The following is a 24,412-nucleotide window of genomic DNA, read 5'->3' on the forward strand; positions in this document are numbered from 1 at the left end:
ACTGGTAAAAAAGTAGCCGTGTTGACACTGCAACCTTTCGTTCATAAGGAAAAAAGTACAATTGATGACCTAAAGAGTTGAAAGGTTTAATTTGGATAATGGATCCTGATCCAGACCAGGATCTAGAATATTAGTAGGAGAAATCTTCCTTTTTTTTTCTTTCAATTTTTTATTCTTCGTGCTTGAAACACTTACAACTTTCTTCAAACCCTTTGAATCATTACATATTTTGAAAAAAAAAAAAAAAAAACACGTCCTGCTTCAGTTAATAACGTTTGGGAAAATTTTATTTTTATAAGTCGACTCCCCCCCTCTATAATGCATGACTCATCCGCTCCTCCCAACAGGATCGTCTGGATCCGCCACTGAGATCATGCGCTATGTATTGTATCGCCCATTCGAATGCTATGGAGCGGCCCCCAATGACAAGACTACCCAAATTACCCCCTGTCAATTTCAGGGGAATAGACTGCACTTGTACCTCCGTGTGCACCCAAATCAGAAGTATTTCCCCAGGATGACTCTCAAATGCTATGGAGCACGACCCGGTAACGAGACCCCCCCCCCCCAAAAATGAGATTTTTAAATTCCTCCCCCCCCGAGCACTTTCTGCCAGGGGTCCCCATCGTGACACTCCTATCTTTTTCCACACAGAAATGAACTATCTCAAGGTCATACATCTTTTTATCAGAGCCGCTCATCTTGCACTATCTAAAAAGGATAAAATATTTTGATAGTGCGGGATAGATATAGTGTGGGATATGTTAGGAGAGCCCACTGGGGCTCATAACTGAGATTGCACTATAAAAAGCCTTCAAAAATTACCCACATCACCTCCTCCGGAAAAAAATAAGATCAATGAGGCAGTCTGCGTTAATAACCCTCTTGCTTTAGGATGGTCATTTTAGAGGGTTTGGATAGCTTCGTTCTCTGGGAGTGTTTCATAGCAGTTGAGAGGTCTGTATAGGGCGGATGGGCTTTGTAGTAGCAATAAAATAAGATTGAAAACCTTCTAAAATTACCCCCCCCCCCCTCCAAAAAGAAAAAAACGGCGGTGCGGTCTGTTTGTGGTCAGTAGTGCCTATGAAGGGGCACTCATGGTGCCAGTTCCAGCATTCTAATTTTGAAGGAGGATAATTTTATAAGGAAGCTAATTCCATCAGTCCTGAAGGGGGGGAGGCGTTGGGATCCCTGCGGTCATGTATATGTACTGAATAAAATTGCTAAATAACATCACATCTTATGCTTTGGCATAGGTTTTCCTTTAGGCTCCAAAAATTAAAATGTATTTAAAATAAAAAAATATTTGGACCTCTTTAAAAACATTAAATTTTAAGGGGGGAGCAGGAGGGGACGATAATCCAGCTAATTAAAATGTATGTCCAAAAATTAAAATGTATTTAAAATAAAAAAAATATTTTCACCTCTTTAAAAACATTAAATTTTAAGGGGGGAGCAGGAGGGGACGATAATCCAGCTAATTTGGTAAAGAGATTTCAGTTTCTCCTACCCTCTGAAATAGCGGACCTATCTAGATAATCAAATTTTCATTTTTTAGTGAGAATCCAAGCCAATCAGGGGTGCCCTCCCCACTACTTAAAAAAAAATATCGACCCTCTGTTCCTGTTTTGTAGCTCATGTTTTTTTCTGTTTATTTATTTATTTGAATATTTTTATTTACTTATTTATTTCTAATTATTATTATAATTATTAATTTATTCGAAAAGTTCTGTGCCAATGACATACCCCATATACCCGTACACACACACAAACTAAAAAAGTTAAATCAAATAAAATGTAAACAATAAAATAAAATAAATTAAAAAAATAAAATAGAGTAATAAATAAATAAAAAATAATTAAAAATCCCCCCCCCCCCTCGAATGCCAATTGCAATTAATATGACTAAAATACGCAGTTGAAATTATCTAAGAAAAAATTTATACTTTAAAAGTCAGGTCACTAGAGCCAAATAATCAATAAATTGAGAAATTGAAACAAATGTCAATTATCAATTTTTTGAAATTTCATGCTTTATTTTAAAATATGTTTTCCAATTTAAAGGTGCGCCTGCACTCCCTTGCCGCCGTCTAGATACGCCCATAGTAATAATGCAATTCGATTTAAAATATGTTTTTTTATTTTACGTAATTTAAAAATGTGTAATCCCAGTAAGCAAAATATCTTGCCTCAGTATTGCATAAAGGTTAACATGCAAGAAAAATCATCTTGCATTAATGCTGCCTCAATGTTGTTATGTTACTCCATTTATGCTGTCAGCAGGCTGCCACAATATTGACTGACAAGGTGAATGCAGCATAATATCAGGAAAATATCAAGGTAGGCTGCTTTTGTAATATTGCATACGTATTGATATGACAGGATAATATCAAGATGTTGTCATGACAGCATGAAATCAAGGTCTAGGCAAGATGATCTTGCTTTTGTAATCTTGCATACGTATTGATATGACAGGATAATATCAGGATGCATTGACATGGCAGTATGAAATCAGCACGTTTGCAAGGTGTTTTATCAATTTATTTATTTGTATTATTTTCACTCTAAACTCAAGAATTAAATTTCATTCTTTAATTATTTCTGTTATTCTTCAAGATAGTTTTCTAGCCTAAGAATATTTCCTCAAAGCTGACATCTGATCGGAAATTCATATAAAGGTATTAATAGTACTCGCAATTTAATTTAAAAAATGAAAGTTTCTTCGTTTTGCGTAATATTTGACTTATTTTTTGAATTCATGCTTCTAATTGTATTATAAAGACATAAAATGCCTAGTTAGGAATAATTGCGGAAGTTTTTATAACACATTTAAGAGTAAAGAAAGCAAAATAATAAATAAGTAAATAAATACAATAAAGTACATTTCCAAATGGATGTCAGCATTGAAAATATCCCATGGACAAAACACATGACTTTATCTTAAAGAATAACATAAATAACCATTGAATAAAATTAATCTTACTCATGAGATTGAAGAGATAATACGAAATTCTGGGCTTCATGTCCTTTGTTTCAAAGTCTAGGGACGAAAAAAGTTATTTTCGGCCATTTCTAACATTGATCGCACATCGTCTGCGATATGACTTGTTTAGTACTATATTAATAAACAAATGCAGTTATCAGTCATTCATAAGTTATTCCTAAAACAATACTATTCCACACTAATAACTAAGCAACCAACTTAACGAAGCCTAAAGAACGCAACGCCAACGCCACGTGCAGCTCCTCTGAACCGACTGAATCGTAGGTCGAAGGAGGAACATGTGCCAGCAATGTGAGGGACGATGGGTAGAAAGAACTGTGCGCATGCGCAAGTATCAACGAAGGTCCACCTGTTCTATTGTGTGCTAATTACCTTGACGGCGACTGCATGAAATCAATACATCTTGACGGCGTCAACATGTATGCAATGTTGTTATTGTAAGGTAATATCAATATTGATATTTTAAGATGAATGCAATGTTGCATACGTGTTGTTATTGAATTATTGCTTTTTAATCTTTATGCAAGCTTTATGCAGTATGAAACACGTCAATATTGACGCCGTCAGTATAATATCAAGATTTGTCAAGATTGATGCAAGAAATTTTGCTAGTAGGGATAGGGTTGAGTCCGATAAAACATTTCCCTTAAAGCACTATTTAAAACTTATTATGAACATTATTTGGAGGGACATTCTTTCATTGAAGTACCTTAGAAGCTGAACTTTGACGTATCCAACAATATTTCCTTTCAGCTTTAATTTTATCAATTATTTGCTATTCAAAGCGAAAGCAAAACCGCATTTTATCACGCAAACATATGCAATCATGCGGTTTGTTGGCAACGCTAAAAGCTTCATCTATCGGTTCAAACTGAACTATGGGCTCGGGTTCGATCCCCGCTGGTCGAAGACTCACCGTCGTCATTAAAGGGGACTGGGCGACGTTAAATATGCTCGTGGTCTCAATGTCCTCCAAGTGAAACGATACCTCTGGGGGTGCTAGTACCAGGTAGCTATTAGCTCTTGGACTAGTTCTCAATTCTCATTAACTGTTCGATCCGGTGATGGTGCTGCCATCTATCGGTATATAAAATAATGGAGGCAAGGCACTTAGTATGCAGTCCTCGACATAAATACAGTTGTAGTCAGTTGTGACTCTTGAATAGAATAGAATAGAAACTGAACTATATTTCTGGTCCCATTTCAGCTTCGGAAATCGGTCGAAAATGATAGGCTCTTCAAAAAGAGCAGCGTTGCATCCTCGTAGGCTACGGCATAGTAGTAAAGATCGCGTTTAGGATTTAGACGAATGCTCTCAATCGCTTGTTGTGTTTTGATATTGTGTATTATAAGCATGATTATATGAAATATATAAATGGAATCATTTGCTTAAAGTAGCAGAGTTCGAAGCTTTGTATGTATCGTTTCTTACAGAGCTCGGTTCTGTGAGCAAGAATTATTGTTTTACTTGTTGTGACCTCATTTTTAATCTCCACCCTTAATAGGAATTCTGCTGATGAAGACTTATACCGCAACTTCATAAGTTTGAAAGCACGATGTGTGTTATCCTATACAGCAAATCATACTGCAAAGCAATCATGCATTCCGAAAAAATTGAATATTCCACTAAGATCTCTATCCGGTAATGCTGTTTTTTTTTTTTCTATCCATTCTTAAAGCATAGAATAATATTCACGTACAGTGGCGTGCTCAAAAATTAACTTTTGGAGATGCCTATCCAAAATTTTCAATGCTTCTTATTAAAAACATTTTCAATGCTTCTTATAATTCGGGGACAGTGCCAGAGGACTGGAAGCTGGCTAACATTACACCGCTCTTCAAGAAAGGGTCTAAAGGGAGTTCGGGAAATTATAGACCCTGTGAGTCTAACTTCGGTGGTTTGCAAAATTTTTGAAACATTGATGAAAATTAAGATAGTAAATTTTCTAGAGACTAATAATCTATTGACTAGTTTTCAGTATGGTTTTAGGAAAGGTAAATCTTGTGCAACTAATTTATTACATTTCTATGACAAAGTTACCATGGACAATAAGAAGCCTGTAGATGTTGTTTACATTGATTTTCAAAAAGCTTTCGATAAGGTACCGCATGTTGCTTTACTTAGCAAATTAGCTGATATAGGAATAGGAGGGAAAACTTTCATTTGGGTAAAAAATTGGCTGACCGGAAGGAAACAAAGAGTAGTTGTAAGGGGAAATTATTCTAATTGGAGTGAGGTCTTAAGCGGGGTTCCTCAAGGATCAGTGTTAGGGCCTGTTTTGTTCATTATCTTTATGAACGATATTCACAAAAATATTTCTGGGAACATGAATTGTTTTGCTGATGATGTCAAAGTTATGGGGACTGTAGAAAATGAAGAACAAGCAAATCAGTTGCAAGAGGATCTAGATCATATTACGGAGTGGGCTGATAAATGGGGTATGGCTGTTAATGTTGGGAAATGTCAAGTGCTACATTTAGGGCATGGAAATAAGTGTACAAGTTATTATTTGCAAGGTTCAGTCATTAGTCAGGCAGACAAAGTTACTGATCTGGGGGTCCTAATAAGTCAGGATTTAAAGTTTAGCCAACAGTGCCAATAAGATGCTTGGGTTTATCAATAGATCTATTTCAAATAAATCTAAAGAAGTTCTTCTGCCCTTATATAGAAGTTTGGTAAGACCCCATTTGGAGTATGCTGTTCAGTTTAGGTCTCCTTATCTTAAGAAAGACATTAATGTATTGGAAAGGGTTCAAAGGCGGGCTACAAGGCTAATAAGTGGACTTTCCCACTTAGATTATGATTCCAGGCTTAGAAGGCTAAAAATGTACAGTCTTGAGCAAAGAAGAGACCGTGGGGACATGATTCAGCTGTTTAAATGTATTAAAACGAAAGATGTTACGGGGCTAAAGTTTAGCACTGAAAACAGGACAAGGGGTCATTGTTTTAAGCTATTCAAATCTCAGGCTAACATGGATATTAGGAAAAATTATTATTTTAGCAGGGTAGTGGAACCTTGGAACAGCTTACCGGAAGAGGTGGTAATGAGCAAAGGAGTAGACAGTTTTAAGAGGGCCATTGATCTTCACTGGGGATTGTAAATTGACTAGGACCAGTCTAGCTGGCCCAGAGCCTGTTGCTGGTCGTCACTTTTGTATTTGTATTTATTGGCATCAGGGGTCTGTCCAGGATTTTTCACAGGGTCCGTTTTTTGTGAAAAATCAAACAATTTTGTGAAAAATGAATTAATTTTGTGAAAAATAAAAAAAATTCGCAAAAAAAAAAAAATTTTTTTTTTGTTAAAACGAAATTTTAGAATTTAGAGATGGCACAAACTGCATCAATTAAACTTAAAGTTGAGTGTTTTCTTCTATGACGAGAAAATCATTCTGGATTTTTTTTTTCTGATATTTGGCCGGGGGGGGGGGGGGCATTGCTCTTTCAAGTATCAATATTTATCTACCATTCTACATTATGTTAAATTATACTAGATATATTTCTGTACAGTATTTAAAATAATTGTAACAAAAATATAAATAAATAAAACAAAATTCAGAATAGGGTTCAGCATTCAACTTTTTGACCCAAGACACTCTTAAAAAGCACAGAATTTCGTTTCAAACTTATAAATTCCGTGCTTTTAACAAAAATAGAAAGATATTTCAATTGTTTACCTCTTAACAAAGCGTAATAATCATCAAAAATTCAAAAAATCATCCCATAGCGGATGCAAAGAGATCGCGATTCTCAGAGTGAAGGCATCAAAAGTATAAAAACGGCTTGTAAAAGAAATATTTTTGATAAAATTATTTTAAAATTGCATTTTAGAGTCCTATGATAACATATCATTAATATCTGTGAACACAGTTGACCCCCCCCCCCCCCCCAAAAAAAAATAATAATAAAATAAAATAAACCATCTATTCAGCATTTTAATTTTTGACTCATAACAGAAAATGGAATTTTGCTTTAAAAACTTGAAATGAGAGTTCTAACAGAAATAAAGAGACTTTTTATTTATTTGAATCCTAATAAAGCAAAGTTAGCTTGAAAAAAGAACAAAATATGATTCTCATATCGGATGTTAAAAGATTGCATTTTTCAAAATGTAGACATCTGGGTACGTCCACCGTTACTCTTGTGACCATCAGAGAAAATTTGTGTGGTTATTTCCAATTATTATGTCACATTATACATTTAGGTTAAAATTCAGGATTATTTCAGAAAGTCATGTGTGTTTTGCTTAAAAAAACATATTTGAATTATAATTTAAGAAATTTTGCTTCCCTTGGGAGAAGATTAAACATTTGTTACTCTTGTGACCAATGGAAAAGGCAAATTTCAAATTTTAAGTTTGAGCTACAAGTCCTGTGAATTGTACAGGAATAATAGATTGAAATTCAGAGATTTACCAAAGGTATTATTGCTCTTGAAAAGGATAGTAGCAAAAAAGTTATCTGATTACAAGTTAACATATTGCACTTGCTTTTGTAAAAAACAGAGTGTTACTCTTGTGACGTTACTCTTGTGACAATTTGTCCAAAATAGTATTTCTGGACAAATGTAACATTTGATACACTTTTAAGACACTAAATTGATACTTTGATACATTTATTTTCATATAATAGAACTTTTAAACATTTATTACATTTTAAGGCATGGAAAATTTAATAAATAATAAAACAATTATATTCTATAAAATCCTCGAGAGTTGATTAAGGTGGGAGCATCAGCGTTAGCTATAATTTGGTTTTTTTTGTACCAAATACTGTGCTCATCAGGCTCAAACTTGAAAACTCCTTTTATTTTTGTTGGGACCAAACACTTAACCTGGTATTCTTCATTCATAACAGCAGTTATCATGCCATAAAAACATGCACCATCATATGTTAAAGATACCCATTGACCACATTGCAGCTTCTCATTCTTTGCTTCTGAGCTAAGTAAAACCTCACTGTCATCATCAGTATTGTCACTTTTTTCATCAATGTTTTCGGTATTAAATCTATATTTTATGAATGAGAGATGTTGCGGATAGGGCTTGTAGTGGATTGCATCGCGCCTTGCTTCAACAAAATGTATTTTTTGCGTGCCTTTCACACTTTTTACTTTTTCCCATTGAGGTGACACACGTTCTTTGGCTGTTTCGATTTCTTCGTTTGAAATGTGGATAACATTGACTTTTGTTTTTCCATCAACGATTTTTGTGAAGTCTGCAGCATTTCTTACAATTTCTTTTTTAGCACGTACTTCACCCCAAACGTATCTTTTAACAACAGCACCAATTCCATCAACAGCTCCTTTTCCATGCGCTGTTGAAAAGAATGTCCAACTAAGTTTGTTCAAATTGTAATCTGATTTAATCAAAGACATGTTAGAAAAAATGTATTTTTGTTTGAATTGTGCTGCACAACCATCAGAAAAAATGCTTACATTTTTTACAGATGCGTTTCCTTTAAGGTGGTCTTCTAAAATTTTGCGAAGAAATGCATTTACAGAAAATCTATCATGTGTTATGTTATCAGAAACAATAGCATACGATTTCACTTGGCCACTTTCACACCATATGACTGCTGTAAAAACAGTAACTTGTGGATTTGACCAGTGTGCAGACTGGATCTCATCTTGATAAAGGCAGGTATAGTTTTCTGCAAAATCTACTTGCAACACAATACTTTCAGTATTTGTGTTGCTCTTTGCATACTGAAAATATGCCTGAGTTGAGGATTGAGTGAATAAATGAAGCAGAAAAGGGTACAATTGCTTTCTCAAATCATGTAAAGCATTAATGATGGTTTCAGTTACTTTTATCTTCTCAAAACGTCCAGCAATGCTTTTCCACTGAAAATAACTAATACGCTGTTCTTCATTTTGGATGTCTACTTCTTCAAAAAGTATTTTTATATTATCTTCGCAAATCACACATTCAGAGTTCATACACTCAAATGAAGATGTATCACAACAAATAAAATCTATCAAATCCTTAGGTGATCCTACATTAAAGGTGGGTAATACCTCTGCTATTGCTTTGTAAATTTCTTCGAAATTTTCATGGTATCGACAAATACAGATGTTCTATGGAATACCTCTATATGGTTTTACAAAACTAGGTCTCATTGCTGCAAATGATGATTTCCCAATCTTAATGTCAGGAAATGTGTCTTTAAATATTTGGAAAGCTTCCCTTATTGTGAATAATAAATACCGCCTAGGATTTATGGCATTGTTTTGATTCTTCTTACGCCGTACTAATGCAGCTTTAGCTGAAGGATCAACTCTACTTATATCATCTCGAAGATAAAAATCGGTTACTAATTTATGCGCTGTGCTAGTTAAACAAACATTAGCTTTAGGAACTGGGGTGGTTTTTAGAATTACACCAGATTTTTGAGCTAAATTTGTAATGACAGAAAGCTTCTTAGTAGGCGATCTTGGAAGTTTTCTTTCTATACGCTTCATCATTCTCCCTAAAGCTTGCGGAGTTAAAGATTTCTGTTTCATTACCATGTCTGACTTTTGCTAATTCTCTACTTTTTCTTTTCCTAAGCTTCGCCTTTTCTCTTGCCAAAGCCTTTTCAGATTCTGATATCAATCCTTTCACTTTATCATAATATGTTTTGTTTTGCTTCTTTCTCATCTTCAAATATTCTTTTTCATTTTTGTGCCTTTGCCTCCATAATTTCTGACGCTCTGCAGCATTTTTTCTCTTATTTTGAGCTATTTCCTCCATTGCAAACAGACTTCTTGTTGAAACCAAAATGAAATTTTAAGTAATGGTAACACTAAGAAGAAAGCAAACACCATGTGCATATTAAACTAAAAATGAATAAGTTGAGCTGTTTCACTAAACCTGATATTTCATACATTCCAAATAAAACACAATTAGAAAGTATATGAAAATATATACTGATAGCATAATTAAAAGTATAATGTGTTTGAAGAATTGATCCACTGATGAAGTATAATGAAGAATTAATCACCTTGATTAAGTGTCTAATTAAATACTTCAGAATTATTCTGATCAGAAAGATAACTACTCAACTTGAAGGATTGTTGTTTATTTTTATTTTGATCTTATTTATTTGATTTCATTTTAGTATTACTTAGAAGTCAACCTACTGAGAACAAAATGTTACTCTTGTGACAGTAAAATGTTACTCTTGTGACATCACCCCAGAGCTTAATCTATGGATTAAAAAAATGAAATATTTAGTGTAAAATGTGTCTGATATTAACAAATCAGAAAATATGAAGTTTGAAGTGAAAATTTTAAAAAGTTTTTTCAAAATTAAAGCTTTGATATGTTTTTGTTACTCTTGTGACATGCATGTATTGACTACTAATTAAGCACTTGAAATTAGCTATTAATTAATAATAAAAATGTTTTAACTACATACATATGATAAATAAGATTATACTCTATTAAATTAAATGCAAAGTATCTATTTTTTTTGAAAAAAGGGAGATCCTTAGTCAGTTTTACAAAATCAACATTTTAAGCCTTAGTGGAAATAAAATTGAGTGATCTTAATTCCCATTAAATTTTCATTGTATATTTATCTATGTGGAAATTTAAGTTACATTTTCAGTAACATCAATTTCTGAGGATTAAAATGGTGTATAACACTTGAGGTTTCATGAAAAAAAAATTTGTGAAAAAAGGTTCAATTGCTGTGGACGTACCCATCTAAAGAAAAAAAAAACGGTAATTAAAAGAGTTTACTTAAAGTTAATCATCCTTGTTAGCATCGAAAAATCAAAACCCATATAATTTTCTCCTAAAATAACAATTAAACATTGCACCGCACCATAAAAACGCAAATATTGACAAGCCGACAAAATGAGGAGAATATTTTCTAATCTCATTATAAAGGTTCAACGCCAGACGCTAAGTGGTAGTTTTGAAGTTGGTAACCCGATCTGAAGCGATCATATTTTTTCCTCACCCTTACTATCCCTTTGCAGTTCTAAGTTCATTTCGCAGATATATATTATTATTGTTTATTAAATCACGAGAGCGGAGAAAAGTGCTTACCAATGCCTTTTCAGAAAAGTTTACAACAACACCACTGCTAATTAGCTGTGATAAAACAAACAACCATTATATTTATTTGGCAGTAGCAATTATTTATCGCTTGCAGGAGCATGCTTGCAGGAGCATCGCAAGAGTGCCAATTTTTTTTTTTTTCAAAATTAGCCGATTTTGTCTAAGCTGATCCCTCTAATTTGACTTAAAAAAAGGTTCCAAAAATTATCGGTTTATACACAGAAATATGCGGTTTATACACAAAAATATGCGTTATTTTACTTTCAGATTTGCTCTTTCAATAAACAATTTGTGACAGATCCGATCTTGTTGATCAGAATTTTGTAGGACTCGATCGATGCATCGGCGCCGATGGTTCAACAATTTAGCCATCGGCATCGGCGGCCGATGCTAACTTGCAGGAAACATCGGCCCATCGGCCTTAAAATACATCGAAAAGCCGATGGAATTGGCCGATGTTTTTGAAAAAAAAGGACCTTTGCTGTTTTACTTTTTAATACAAAGTAAAGAAAGTTATTGTTTTCATATAAAATTGTTTACTTAAATTTCAGTATAAATTTCTATTTTAGTCACCCCTGAAAGAGTTTTTAATACTGCATTCATAGATTACCAAACAAGTTAATTATTGCGTTGTTTCTTGCAGCTGGATGTACGTATATATCTCTCATAAGTCATAACTCTAAGATGGTAAGCTGTAGAAGGTTAAGTTTTCGCATGTGGGGTGTGCGTACGTTCCAGTTGTGCACTTCCTTTTTTTGTTTTCGATCGGGTGTTCTGAAAAGCCGGTTTACTTACTTTTTATAGCTATTAATTACTTATTTCAATGCAAAACTAATCTAGCGTCTCAGACTGACAATCATTTGGTGATATATTGCCGAATTGGAGATTATGGAAACAAATATGAGATGGTGAAACCGGTTTTTGTGTCATTTTGGTAGATTCCTGTTGAACCGACGGTAATTTTTAATTTTTCAATACTTGTAATTTGAATTACAGTAATGCAGTCTTTTCTGTATTGCTTCGGCGGAGTTACAAGTTTAGGACCCGTCGAAATACATTTTGGGGCGCTATTTCTCTATCGCAGAAGTTGTGAAACATTTATCATAAGCATTTTTATAACTCCTACGGTGCCCCGATGGTTATGGGTCCTCTCGTGCAATTGCAACATTTGCTATATTTTAAATCTGCCACTGCACATCAAAACAAACTCGGGTGCAAGTTTTAAAAGTTTTTTTCTGCTCCATGTTTATGATTATTTTGAACTCTATTTTTTACGACTATTTTTTGAATTTCCGAGAACACTTGCATGCCCCTCCTCCCACTCCCTCAATTTCTGAAATTAAACTCTAGTTATACTTCTGAGCTCTTTAAATTAACACCATTCGTAAAATTAGAGATTTTTTTTTCAAACTTAATTTATTGTTTAGAAATAATCTAGAGCATTAATGAAAGAAATTGATTAAAGACGTTTTGAATGGTGACATAATTCAAAAATCAAAGGGACTTTTGAATTTTTTCTTCAGAATTGCTAAAGTAGATTCAGAAACTCTTCCGAGGCTTTCGTGGTAGCGGTTCTGTACTAAAAAAATGAGGCCGAAGTTGGGGCCGAAGTGTGAGTTACTCCAAAATCAGAGGGTGACCTCTCCCCCCTTAACCCTCCCTCGTCGTTTCGAGCATTTCTTAAATATTTATAGCGATTATTTATTTTGGTCAAGAAATGTCATTTTGCATATTTGTCATAATTGTTTCACCTATATTTCGTAATGCGCCATCTTTCTTGCATCATTAATAGTGATCGATGTTTTTTCTATTGTAAGTAAATATTTTTTTTGTATTTATATAAAATCAATGAATAAGTTATTTTCGTTTTTATAGAAACGTTTCAAGGATTTTCTATTATGCACTTTTTTAAATTTCAGAAAATTATTCTTAAATTTAAAAATTTAATTTGAACTTGTTTGTAAAGCTTCATAAAAGATTAAACAATCAAATTGTTCAATATTATGTGTGCAAAAATCAGATCAAGTAGTATATTTACTCAGTTATTAACTTGGTGTAAATATTGAGTTTGTTTAATATAACTGCGTTTTTTCTTTTTTCAGCAAAATGTATGTCACTGTTATAGCTTTTATGAAAAATGCAAACTTTTCTTTTCATAAATTTTAAATAGGTACAAAAATATTCCTATTATGAAAAAATATTCCTATTATGATTTAATATTGTAATTTACCTGTTACCTTTTTTGTTTGATTTGATGACTAAAAAATGCCTACGTGCAATCTTTTCACTTTAATTGCGTAATTTGTTGAGGGTTTCATAGTTTTATTCTTTTTTTTTTTTGAATGATTAAGCAACATAATTTAATGTTTTTTAACTATTTTTAGTGTACCTAAATCCATACATTATTACAATATTACTGAAATCTTAGTTATATGTTCAATTAAAAAAAGAAAGAAAAAAAATCAATTGGTTATTAAACAGTCTTTTTGTTTTTCTTCCTTTTTTTTTCTTTCTTTTTTTTGGCTGTTGTTCTTGCTCTTTCATCATACAGCAGTCAAAAAAGGAGAAGATTAACTACACCCTATACATATTGTACGTAGTACGATCCAAAAGTTCGGGGACAGGCTGTATAGAACCTTACCCAGAATAGTTCACATTACCGAAGCACATCCAACTTCAAAAGGTCACCTTGAGGGACTATGTACTTCGTCCAGTGTTCATATAACTTTTGGAAACACTCCTGGAAGCCATTTTTTGCTACCTTCTGTGATGCAGCTTTATCTTTTCCTGACGGAAGAAAACGGCGTCCATGCAAATGTTTTTTTGCTGGGAACAGGTAGAAGTCACACGGAGCTAAGTCCGACGAAACGTTGTGTTATTTGTTTGTCATATCAGAGTATTGACCAATCGAACCGTGCATCCTCAACATGAAAGTCGCCTTCTTCCCTACGATGAAGTTAAAAGCAGCAGCGCAAGATGCCTTACAGGAGGTTGCGTAAAATGTCTTCCAGGAGTGCTTCGAAAAGCTATACAAACGTTGGCAGAAGTGCATAGTCGTCTGAGGTGACTATTTTGTAGATAGATGTGCTTCGGTAATGTGAACTATTCAGGTTAAGGGGTTATACAATTTGTCCTGAGCTTTCCGATCATACTACGTACGTATGTGTTTCTAACTTACTATTTCATAACGTTTTTGAGTGACGCAAGTTTACGCGCATGAGGACATTACAAGAGAATTTGCGATAATTAACTGAGGAGGTGTTCAAAATGGATATTTCGGTCATCTATATGTTCTTAAATACATATGCATGTACAAATGTGCCGGAAAAACTTGTGAACTTTAAACTGGGTGATCGTAAAATAGAAGTTTAGGTCGAAATTTGATTTTTTTTTTGTGATTATACGATTCCTTATTCGTAGAAAGAAAGTAAAATGAAATGAATCAGCGATCCTTTAAATCCCTGATAATCTTATCAATTTATTTCTGTTTGACTTTTTTTTTTGCCATCGGCCGACGACATCGGCCATCGGCCATCGGCAATCGGCCATTTGGAGGAAAACAATCGGCCATCGGCTGTCTTTGAACAATCGGCATCGGCCCATCGGCCAAAAAATGCCATCGGTCGAGCCCTAGAATTTTGTGAAGGGTCCGTTTTGTTTGATCGGGATTTTGTGAAAGGTCCGTTTTGTTTGATCGGGATTTTGTGAAAGGTCCGTTTTGGTTGATCGGATTTTTGTGAAGGGTCCGTTAACGGACCCAAATATCCTCTGGCCAGACCCCTGGGCATAAAAAAAGATTTTTTTTTATCTTAGTATAACCACATGAAAACAAAAAAAAAAAGCTTTAGCCTGTTTATTTTGTTTTTTGAAAACTTAACGAAAGTAAAAAAAACCTTAATACACGAAAGCCCACCTCCCTTCTGAGCGCACCCCCCCCCCCCCAACCCTCCGAGAACAAGACCTCCCAAAAAAGAAAAAAAGATCCTTAAAAATTTGTAGGGCACAGTCTGTGCCATGATCTTTTCCCATGAGGTTGACATGCAGTTTTTTTTCATGATTTTATGTATCCACAACATCTCCTCTCCTTATGCACCATTGTGTTGCAAAAATAAAGATCATATTCGCAACTCCAGAACTCGAATACGCTACCTTGCGGTGATTAACAATGCTACCGAAAAAGGTAAAACATTCCATTCCACTTGTTTTCTTTAGGGTAAATTACAGGCTTCAGACAGTTTTTGGTGTAATGTAATTTCAGAAGAATAAAAAAGAAACTCCCCACAAATACGATGAAAAATTACTGTAATTCACTAAGCGTCAAAGCAAGTTATAAGTTACGGCATTTGTTGTTTTACCTTTTTCATCTGCAGTTAAACAGTGGCTGCAGCGCACCCTGTGGTTTATTGGAGTTGCAAATAGGGAGCCAGGGCTCGTTGGACTGCTCTCCATAAATACTGTTAATATTTTTTATTTTAATTTATGAAAAATAAATACGAATCCTAGGTTCAATTATATTGAACAAATTTTATTTCGCAGTGTTATTTTGGCAGTGCTTTATGGCAGCTTTCAGAAGTCGGCGAACTTAAACTTTTTACACGGTTGAAATGAAAAATAGAGCATTAAAATAAATTCCTCTCATCAAGTACATTCTTTTATCTCATAATTATTAAGTTTCTTCATTTATTTTTTTTTTTTTCAAGGAAGAAAAATATCATGAGGATAGCATTTTTTCAGACCAAGAATTCTGGGTTCATTGATCTGCTTTTAGAAGATCACAAAAATTAAAGCTTTTAGAAGTAGAAAAGATAATCTAGTAATAGCAACACTGAAGTTGATGGAAACTAGCATTGTGCTCGGTTTAGAGAAAATGTCAATGGTTCTTGTAGTAATCACTTGTTATGTTTTGAAGAGTAACGAATGCATAGCAATGCAATAAGGACAGATGCCCTTTTGCATTAGCACGCTGTATTTTAATTAACACTTAAAAAGTGACCACAACACATTTGTAAAGAAAATTTGTACATTAGGGTGTTCCAAAAAAATGCATTGGAGCCATTGTTTCATGTAGACCCACTATAAACAAGCACTACTTCATTTTCCTTTGTATTTAATTTTAGTTGTGAACTAAATAGAAATAGTTTTAGAGAGTATATTGCTCAAGCGATCCATCGAGCTTGGTGCATGGCTCCCGGTGGTCTTATTCTAAATTTATTTTCTGTATCTCTACCTGGAAATGTGGTAGACAGTTCGATCAATTCTCGACAGCCGTCCCTAACTATAGGGTAATTCTCAGAAAAAAAGTTTCGTCAAATATGTTGAATACTTAAGATTAAGTTAGATCTATCCTAAAGTAATACTGCTACAGTATTGTGGCAATTAATTGGGAAATGCATTTTTTTCCAAAAAAATCAGTTTTATTCAAGTTTTTCATCAATATATTTGAAACTAATAATAAATATGACCTCCCAGAGACTTAATAACATCACAGACACGTTTTCGCATGGAATGTACTAGACTGGCACATATAGTTTCAATTTCAACGTCTTTGTACCATATGTCAATAACAGACGAAATTAAATTTTTCATCGTATTAGTGTCAAACTTATTAAGACGTTTTTAAACGATAGACTACAAATTTACAATCGGATTTAAGTCCCGTGAGTTTCCGGGCCAATTCAGCACAATAAGTTTGTTTTTAGAGCAGAAATTGACAATTTGCTTTGATGTGACATCGTGCGTCTTGTTGAAAAACGCCATCTCCATTTAGCCAAAGTTTAGACATGGTTAGAAGCACATTTTGGGTTAATATTGATTCGTTGCTAGCACTTTTCATCATTACTTCTATAGAAACCATGGTTTCTGCCCCTGAAACGCAGAAACAACCCCAAAACATCTTTTTGGGAGGATACTTGGGTGCTTGATTAATGTAGCATGCACGAAGAGGTTCTCCTTTGCTCTTTCTCATGAACCTGGACCTAAATCCCTGAACTACAAAATATGTTTGGTCAAAAAATAAAACCTTTTCCCAGTCCTTCTCAGTCCATATTTTATATTTCCTTGCCCATTTTAACCTTTTTTTCTTCATGCGAGGCGTGAGAAGCTGCTTTTTGAACGGTCGACATGCTTTCAGTCCATGTTCTAAAAGCCTGTATCTCACTGTTGAAGGTACAATGTCTGCACCAGCTGCCACTATAGACTTGGACAGATCAAAAATAGTTAATCGAGGATTCATGACACTCATTCGATATAAACTTTTTTCTTCATGAGCCGAAGTTGATCTCTTTCGGCCACATATTCCAATACGGTCGGTTCCAGCATATCCTGTTGCCTTAAACCGTTGCCATATCCTCCTGACACTTGATTTACTCAATCCTCATATTTTGGCCAAAGGATATTTGGGTCCGTTAACGAGGGGACACTTAACAAAACTCCGATCAACCAAAACGGACCCTTCACAAAATTCTGTTAAATAAGATTGGATGATGATGCTTTATATGCTCCTGCAAGCGATGAATAATTGCTACTGCCAAATAAATATAATGCTTGTTGTTGTTTCTTGGAAAGAAAATAACAGCTGAAAATAAGTTTGTCTTAAATAATTTTTTTCTTTGTTTCATCACAGCTAATTAGCAGCTGTGTTGTTGTAAACTTTTCTGAAAAGGCGTTAGTAAGCACTTTTCTCCCTGCTCATGATTTAATAAACAATAATAATAATAATATATATCTGGGAAATGAACTTAGAACTGCAAAGGGATACTAAGGGTGGAGAAAAATATGATCGCTTCAGATACGGTTACTAGTACAGTAAAATTAGGCCAAAAAATGGCCAAACCCAAACATCCAAAAAAAAAAAAAAAAAAGTGAAACCTGTTGCTAATTACTTCTTACCCTTCCAGCAAGAAGGGGTAAAAAGTCCCAGCACTTTGCGCGTCGGGTTTTGGGGGGAAGGGGGGGGACAAAATAATCCTCTATTCAAATAAAAATAATTTCTATTACTTAAAAAAAATTCTCAAACCTCGCAGAAACCACTCTATAATAGTAAAATAAACTCTCACAGAAAAAAATTCTAATTAACAGGGGTGCACAGGCGGGGGGAATGGGGGGGGGTTCATGGAGCAGCTTTGCGTCATTGAAATTTTTAAGGCAGTTTTTTCAAGGGGTATTTCTTTCTTTTTTGAAGGCTTTTATTCTGGATGGATACTCCGTCACACTTAAGGGGTGCGCCATCGCTTTTTTTTGGGGGGGGGGGACCCTGAATTTACATTCTAAAATCAACTATTGCAGTGAAGTTCACGAAAAAATTTCCCTGATTTAAACTTTTTCGAAGCACAAAATGCCAAACAATGATATAGTAATGTCAGAATGATAATTCTAAAAGATCTAAGCGAGCTCAGTTACCAAATTATTTGTGACTGGAGTTATTAAACTGTTTAGAGCGCTGGAAAACAAAATTCCTTTGCAGCATAAAAAAAGTTCAAATTGGCCAAAGTTTCCCTACTTCTTCTTGATTAACAAACTTCAACTATTCTACAATCTGTTGCCATCACCGTAAGGGGGGACAAACCGAAATTGCCATTAGTGAGATGGGCAATGCTGCAATTCTGCATCCTCTAAGTCGGTGGGGGTTCTCATTTGCAAACGCTGAGCTACTTCTCTTTTACACAGCTGGTTATGTGAATGCTAAATATGCGGACATATACTTTCAACACTATCTCAACCTTTTAAGTACATTATGCGATAAAAAAAATTTGATCACATCAAACATCAGCTATACAACGATCTAACTCAGTGACAAATTCAGGTGATCTAGAACCTGTAGTGATTCAACGATAGAACAAGTCTTGATGAGTGCAATGAGCAATACAACTATAGAATGCTAAATATTTACACCCTTTTGTCTCCCAGTTTGGAAATCACAATCCGTTTCTAAAGCCCCCAGAAGTTTCTTCCCTCTTAAGTTGGTAGTGGTATTGCTCGTTGATGATAAGGTGAGTTGCGATGAGACCTTTAACGTTCGGGTAGTAACATCAAAGGATATTGAAAGGCAAACAATTTTGTGGCATTTCTTTGTAAAGGAGGTAAACAGTTATGTCTTAGCTTATGTTAGGAGAGTAGTTTCTATTGGTAAAGATGTGTAAGCCCAAACCATCTTTTCCACCGAATGGTATGAACAGTAAAGATGGAATAACAAATTGTTAAGAATTTCTGGTACGAGTTATGCGCTGATCCTCCATCAGTATTCGATGCATCTGGTTTCAGAAGGAAAGAAATCTTGTATAGTTGAAGTGCTATTATCCGAAGCAAAAGGTTCCTCCACCATCAGAGAACAGCTGGTGTCATATATGAGGCAGTGAGAAGCAAAGGGATGTAAGTGGACACTTTCAAGTTTTGAATAAAACGCGTTTAAAGATAAGATCCTAGGTAGGCTTTCATTGATTTTCTTTTCTAAACTATGCTGTATAGAAGCAACTACCAGGTCTACTAGTACCATCTCTTGCCTCAAGATAGAGGAGAGGTTCACCAACCATTTGTACTGGTCATCTCCAAATTTTTAATTTTGCCACTTGCATCCCTTTGCTTCTCACTGCCTCATATGTAATAGATGGAAGATACCTGCTTGATCATATTTTTGGTAATGATCTGTAAGCTTCAAGGAAATATGCCAGCAATGCAGTGTATAGGTAATTTGTAAGTCCAGTGAAACCTGTATAAGTTGCCTACTTGCGGTGCACTGTTTCAGTGGTCAACTTAAGCAGGTGGTCAACTTACAAAGGTTGATTTATATGATAAGGGCTAATTCCGTGCCTGAAGAAATCTGTCAACTTAGACAGGTGGTCAACTTCACAGGTTTTACTGTATGGGAAAGCTAGTGTCATTTTTGATGGGTGCAAAGAAAGCACCACAGAAATATAATCTGCGTCCTATTACAACTGTCAAGCCTTCTGCTCTAGAAGACTTTCAGCGTCTCAAATCTTGTGCTTGCTCTGAGGAGTTCATTGGGTATAGTGAATGTTTGAAAAGTTTGAAAGTGGACTGAAGTGCTCAATTATATGCACAAACTGTGTTAGACATAGCTGCAACAATAACGAGTTTGCTGAGGATCTAAATTCCAAAAAACATCTTGATAACGAAAACTTTTTGTTAGAAGCTTAGAAGAAATCATTTGAAAGCAAAAAAAAAAAAAAAAACAGTTCAGCGTAATTTTTCTGGCCATTTAATCAAATGTGCACCATTAGAGGGGGTGGGGGAAGGATAATAGTATATAATTTCGTTTTGGGAGGTGGGCTATTGTTCTTATGGGGTGGACAGTCCTGATTTAATGCATTTTTGATTTGCATGAAATAATACTTCTACTTGAAATAAAAGGGAAAGGTGGGGGTGAGGATTTATTTTATTTGGCAGAGGTGGGGGGGGGGGTGCTGTAGCTTCGAGAGGAGGTGCATCATCGATCTTGGAAAATAGACACACTCGATTTCTAACTTTAACTTAGCATAAAATAATGTTTCCATATGAAATGTATGGAGAGGGGTTCGGGGGGTACTGCTTCGTTTTACGGGGATAGGGGGGCTCTGTAGTATTGGTGGGTTACGTCATCTCTCTTGGGGGTCAAACACCTTTAATTTCATGCTTTTAAATTTAGTAAAACATAATATTCTCACTTTAAATTTACTCTAAAAATTCTGGAAAAATACCCAAAACAGCAATTTTTAGATGCCCCCCATTCCAAAACCCGACGCACAATAGGGTGGGACTTTTTACCTGTTCTGATTGGGAGGGTAATAAACAATTTGCACCAGGTTTAGCTTTTTTTTTTGGATGTTTGGGTCTGACCCCTATTTTTACTGTACTATACCAACTTCAAAATTATTACCACTTAGCCTCTGGCGTTGAAACTTTATAATGACTTGATTAGAAAATATTCACATCATTTCACCAGCTTGTCAATATTTGCATTTTTATAGTGAGGGTGAGGTGCGGTGCAATGTTTAACTGTTATTTTGAGAGAAAATTATATGGGTTTTTATTTTTCGATGCTAACAAGAATGATTAACTTTGAATAAAATCTTTTAATTACCATTTTTTTCTTTAGATATCTACATTTTAAAAAATGAAATCTTTTAACATCCGATATGAGAATCATATTTTGTTCTTTTTTCAAGCTAACTTCGCTTTATTAGGATGCAAATAAATGAAAGACTCTTTACTTTTGTTAGAACCCTCATTTCAAGTTTTTAAAGCAAAATTCCATTTTCTTTTATGAGTCAGAAATTAAAATGCTGAATAGATGGTTTATTTTTTATTTATTTATTTATTTTCTTTTTTTGCTTCAGCTGTGTCCACAGATATTAATGAAATGTTTATCATAGGACCCTAAAATGCAATTTTAAAATAATTTTATCAAAAATAGTTCTTTTACAAGCAGTTTTTATGCTTTTGATGCCTTCACTTTGAGAATTGCGACCTCTTTGCATCCCCTATGTGAATCCGATTTTTCAAATTTCTGATGTTTAGTACGCTTTGTTAAGAAGTAAACAAATAAAATCTCTTTTTATTTTTGTTAAAATCACGGAATTTATAAGTTTTAAACGATATTCTGTGCTTTTTTAAGAGTGTCTTGGGTCAAAAAGTTAAATGCTGAACCCCCCTTGTCTGAATTTTATTTATTATTTTTTTGTTACAATTATTTTAAATACTGTACAGAAATATTTCTGGCAAAATTTAACATAATGGAAAGGAAAACACTTAACTTTAAGTTTAAATGATGCAGTTTGTGCCATCTCTAAATTCTAAAGTTTCGTTTTAAGAATTTTTTTTTTGCAAAATTATTCGATTTTTCACAAAATTAATTCATTTTTCACAAAATTATTTGATTTTTCACAAAAAACGGACCTTGTGAAAAATTCTGGACAGACCCCTGGCCCATTTCTTCTAACGTTTAAGAAGTGTGTTCTTTAGCACGTGTTTCAGGGCTCCACAACAAGTGAGCTACTAACGCTGCCAACTTCTAGCCATTTGGCGGAAGAATTTATATGCCTGCTACTTACCTTATGCGTATAAACAGCTACTAGTTGGACAATGACTGCTTTTTTAACTCTGAACTGAATTTGAGTTCTTATTCGTCCGCTTATATGTGATAAAGCGAAAAAAAATAACATTTTCCAATTAATTGCTGTATTATAGTGGTTCAAATCAAGCAAGCATATATTTTAAATTTTCTAAATTACATGCTAGTGCCATATCCATGGACAAACTGTGTCCATAGATGTGATGCCCACGGATGTGATAAAAACAACCTTTTTCTACATTTAAGAACATGTGCTTTTGAAGTTTTGACTTGAAAGTTGAAAAAACATTTTACATTTAATATGAACAATTCATTGAATTATTGTATCATCTTACTTGGTTATTTTAAATCTGTAAAAGCCGCAGATGTGATGAGTTGATCTTTACTTTTTATAAATCAAGGACAAAAACTTTAAATGAAGTCACAGAAATCTCAAAGCAAGCTTCTGTTTCTGTCCAACTAAACAAAATGGCTTCTTGAGAGTTGATCCTTCAACCAATACAGTTTGGTGCTGCAACCTGAAAGAACTTATTGGCACTTTCTTTTCTGTCCACAGATGTGACTATTTCTCTGGTTACAAACATTGAACTTGCAATTAAATAAATATGGAAATTAAGTTTAACTTTAAATTTTTGAGAAGTGTGTACTAAATGTGTGTACTTGATCGAAAATATAGCTGAAATAGCTAATTTCTTGTTTGGTGCATGAAATATAAAATATGGAAACAAAAAAAAAAAAAAAAAAAAATTGGTTACAGTCCAGGGATGTGATAAATCACATTCTGTGGCCAAAATTTAAACAATAAATAAAATATTTTTTTCTCATTTAGCAACTTCAATATACTCCATCAGTTGTATTAAAGTGTTTTATTCACTTGAATTATTTTGGAAAGGGTTCAAAGGCGAGCTACAAGGCTAATAAATGGACTTTCTAAGAAGAGACCGAGGGGACATGATTCAGTTGTTTAAATTTATAAAAATGAAAGATGTTACGGGGCTGAAGTTTAGCACTGAAAACAGGACAAGGGGTCATTGTTTTAAGCTATTTAAATCTCAGGCTAACATGGATGTTAGGAAAAATTATTACTTTAGCAGGGTAGTGGAACCTTGGAACAGTTTACCGGAAGAGGTGGTAATGAGCAAGGGAGTAGATAGTTTTAAGAGGGCAATTGATCTTCACTGGGGATTGTAAATTGACTAGGACCAGTCTAGCTGGGCCCAGAGCCTGTTGCTGGTCGTCATTTTTGTATTTGTATTTATTTTCTTAACTTTTATTCTTTATAGAAAAAAAAATCCAATACACAAATTCCTGATTTTTTAGTAAAGTAAGTTCAGCGTGGTAATAGCCTAGCAAGTTTTCCATTTCGGCCGTTTCCGCGACTCTCTATAGCACTGTGTTTTTGCTGGATTGATGTTTCTCCAAGAATCTTTTAGATTTTTGAAGGGGCTAATATCTGGGCTTGTTGTGACTAGCTTAATTTTCCCTTCAAATACCGTCTTTAATAACATATTGTACATATGATGGTGACTAGTGAAGAAAAGCATTTATGTATCAAATTTGATGGTTAAACCAATACCATAAAAACTCTCAATCAACAGTTTCATTATAAAATTAGAAAATTCCGAATCTTTTACAAGACTACTTCCAGAGCACTGCATTACATCATTTTCTGTTAGCTCATTGAAAACTAGGTTAGCTTAAAAACTTAAAATAATGTCGGAAAGGACTAGTGAATTACTACAACTAAACTATACATCAAAAAAATTGACAATACACAATTGTTTTATCAATTTAGGCAATGCCTTAGGCTCAAGAATTAGTTTTACAGTTAATCACACCAAATGAACTTGCTGTATATAATGGGATCAGGTGACAGATTCTCAGGGCCGTCGACAGGATTTATGGACCCCTATGCAACTTTCTTCAGGGCCCCTAACTTTTTACTTAATCTTTAACCTCCTCTTTCTAGGCTCCGTTTTCACATAAATATTTAAAATTGATTTGCGATTTCAGGTATGGGGGACCCTTTTTGTAGCTCGGACAACTTTATATCGGTAGCAAAACAGGCCATTTTATATTTTTTTCTTTACGATGTGTCTTTTCCTACGCTCGCGTGTGTATGTGTACTTAACAGAAATGAATAATTAAATAAATAAAAAATATTTCTGCTGTCTGTCTTTTTTTTACCTCCTTGGAGGAGGAGGGATATCAGGAGAATGATGCAGGGATCTCCTCCTTTGAGTTGAGGGTAGAATATCTCCAACTTTAGGAGGTCCGGGGGTTTCTCTCCCGGGA

The 24,412-nt window shown here is 34.4% G+C and overlaps 1 protein-coding gene across 1 annotated transcript in view; it reads left to right on the top strand.

Annotated features, from left to right (window-relative positions):
• The first annotated feature begins 4,224 nt into the window (after positions 1-4,224).
• The window catches only part of LOC129219400 (tyrosine-protein kinase Fer-like), a 127,932-nt gene continuing 107,744 nt past the window's right edge, over positions 4,225-24,412 (top strand). The window contains exon 1 of the mRNA XM_054853789.1: positions 4,225-4,646. The gene's annotated coding sequence lies outside the window, so the exon portion shown is untranslated. The remainder of the gene's footprint in view (positions 4,647-24,412) is intronic.

Source organism: Uloborus diversus, chromosome 3 (genome assembly GCF_026930045.1).
Source record: "Uloborus diversus isolate 005 chromosome 3, Udiv.v.3.1, whole genome shotgun sequence".
Taxonomy (NCBI): Eukaryota; Metazoa; Arthropoda; class Arachnida; order Araneae; family Uloboridae; genus Uloborus; species Uloborus diversus.